The sequence below is a fragment of the Montipora foliosa genome, chromosome 5 (assembly GCF_036669935.1).
Source record: "Montipora foliosa isolate CH-2021 chromosome 5, ASM3666993v2, whole genome shotgun sequence".
In the NCBI taxonomy this organism is placed as follows: Eukaryota; Metazoa; Cnidaria; class Anthozoa; order Scleractinia; family Acroporidae; genus Montipora; species Montipora foliosa.
The window spans coordinates 12,479,903-12,482,402 of NC_090873.1; positions in this window are offsets into that span (position 1 = coordinate 12,479,903).

Genomic DNA, 2,500 nt, shown 5'->3' on the forward strand with positions numbered 1-2,500 from the left:
CAGTCCTCGAATATGTCGACGCTAAATTACTTTCTTTCCGGCTATTTTGAAAGATACTGCAAGAATGGTCGTACGGCTGTGAGGATATACTATTTCTTGATTTACCAAAATTTGACAGGCACCGCCTAACTTCTTCAGGGAGTTAAATTGTCTACATGTTAAAATAACCAGAAAATTACATTCTAAAATTTGAGTGAAAAAAGGTCACCTGGTATTTTTGGGAGACAAAATCCGGTAAATACTTGTCAAATACTTTTGATGGCTTTTGCAGTTGGCGGCGGCGTGGAATTTTATTCCAGCGGAAGAAGTTCAACAAACTTTGGTGGTGCAATGGGATATGGCGGAGAAGGAGGCAAAGGATTTCGTTGAGGAGAAGACGGTGGAAGAAGTTATACACACAATGCTTTTGGAGGATTTGGAGGGGGTGGTTGGGCTTATTGAGACGGAGGGAGTGGGGGAGATGGTGGAGGTTACTCCGGAGGATAACATAGCCAACTCCTGTGGGGAAGGGGGAGGATCTTACAATGCTGGGAAAAATCAAACGAATGATTGTTTTCCAAAACGAACGGACACGGTCGGGTGATAATCACATTTACCTAAAACAACGAGCTCAACCTTCGCCTGCACCAATTCAATATCTTCGTGTTTCTGTTGTCGGTTTTCATTTGTTTCTTTGACCAACAGGCAGTTAACTATTCTCCGGTTGGTTTTCAATGACGACGACGCATGCGTGAGCAACGTAGGCATGTGCATTAAATTGTCGTTGATCATTGCCCTTCATCTGATCCTTTGATTCTCAAGGGTGATTGATATAAATTTTCTCCTTACAAGCTAAATACATTGTTATGCAGACTGGTGGAGAGAATAAAGAAATTTTTCACCTGGGTTTTTTTTCCCTGGATACATCTTCTATTTCCCATAACTGACATAAAAAGTAACTTATGGCAGTCAGTAAGGAGAATTAACATTCAGATCTTGCGCATGTTGCTTCTCCTTATGCTTGCGTTGCTTGTGGAAACTCAGGAGTTTAAGACACGGTGTTGAAGGACTTTTCGGGGGAGAGAACACTCTTCTTTCAACTCTTCCAACACTCTTCTTTGGCAATGGGTTCTTTTATTCGTCTGACGAGAAAGCGTAACAACAACTTGACTGCTCTGCTACTGTACAACTCAAGAACCCTACAAAAACTGAACTACAACTACTTTTTCTGGTACAATTACAGCATTCTTATACCATTTTGAGTCGACCTGTCAAGCCTAGGTCAACCTTGCGTCAATTAACACCTGCCAAGCGAAATAAGATCGCGCAGTATCTACATAAGTGAGTTTTTCTTCGAGGCAACTGCTCGCTCAAAATGACTTAGATTTTCACATAGGTTTCGTTAACAACACAGAATCAGAAATATAAAAACTATAAAGAACATAATACCAGCTCCAAAAGCATATTCTATATCAAGCCTTTTCCAGAAAATAATTTTTGAAGACCGTTACATAACAGACGGAGTCAAAATAAAGCACTACACAAAGAGGGGGACGGGCTTAACGCTCCGCCTGCCACATAAGTTATCAAACGCACGTGCTACCATTCACTACAAAGTATAAGGAGACTAAATTAAACCTGTGTAAAAGCCTTTAGAGAAGATACATTCTGATCCTCTCCGTCGCCGTCATAGAAGATAAAACCTTACTGTACTAGCTCTTACCGATTAAAATAATGAGGTTTTCTGAGGGTACAACCATGGTCAAAACGTCTTGGGACACTTACGAAAATCAGGCGCGAAAACACACCTTGCTTATGAAAAGTGTTTTTAACCTGTTATAAATGCTTGGAAATGTTGTGGAAAGAGCTTGTTTCTGCTGTCCCCCCTTCCCCTCAGCAATGTTGATTGTTTAAAAATTGCACCGTAACCAGGATGAGACATGTTGTGAATCTGAAAGACGTTCTCTGGTTAAAAATTGGTTAAAAATTATAAGCTTTCGGCTATCTATCTATAGCCTTTAACGAATGAAATATAAGAAGCACGAATTAAAATATATACGAAAAAGGGGTGTAAAAATTCGATGCGGGTGAGAACTAAAATATGAATAAGAATGATCTAGAAAAAATTACAATAAAATAGAGTATTGTCTCGGTAACGGTTTAGAATTATTGTCCGCGTTAACAGTTTTAGCGGTATGCCAGGATTCCAAGGTTTTTCTAACACGGTAGTTGCCTTTGTCAATCACGCATGCATTATTAAAGTCAATAGAGTGGTCATTCTTCCATGCATGGCTGGCAATGTTTGACCCTTTCGCGAAATTTTTTAGGTTTCTTTGATGTTCTTTTTTCCGCGTTAAAAAGCATCTTCCAGTTTCGCCAATGTAACTCCACGGACAGTCCGAGCACGGAATTTTGTAAACAACATTGCATTGTTGGTCCAAGGGCTGTCTTGTTTTTGGGGATGGGAATTCTTGCTGAAGGGTTTTAAGTGGTTTGGTGACGACTCGAATTTCATGTTTGC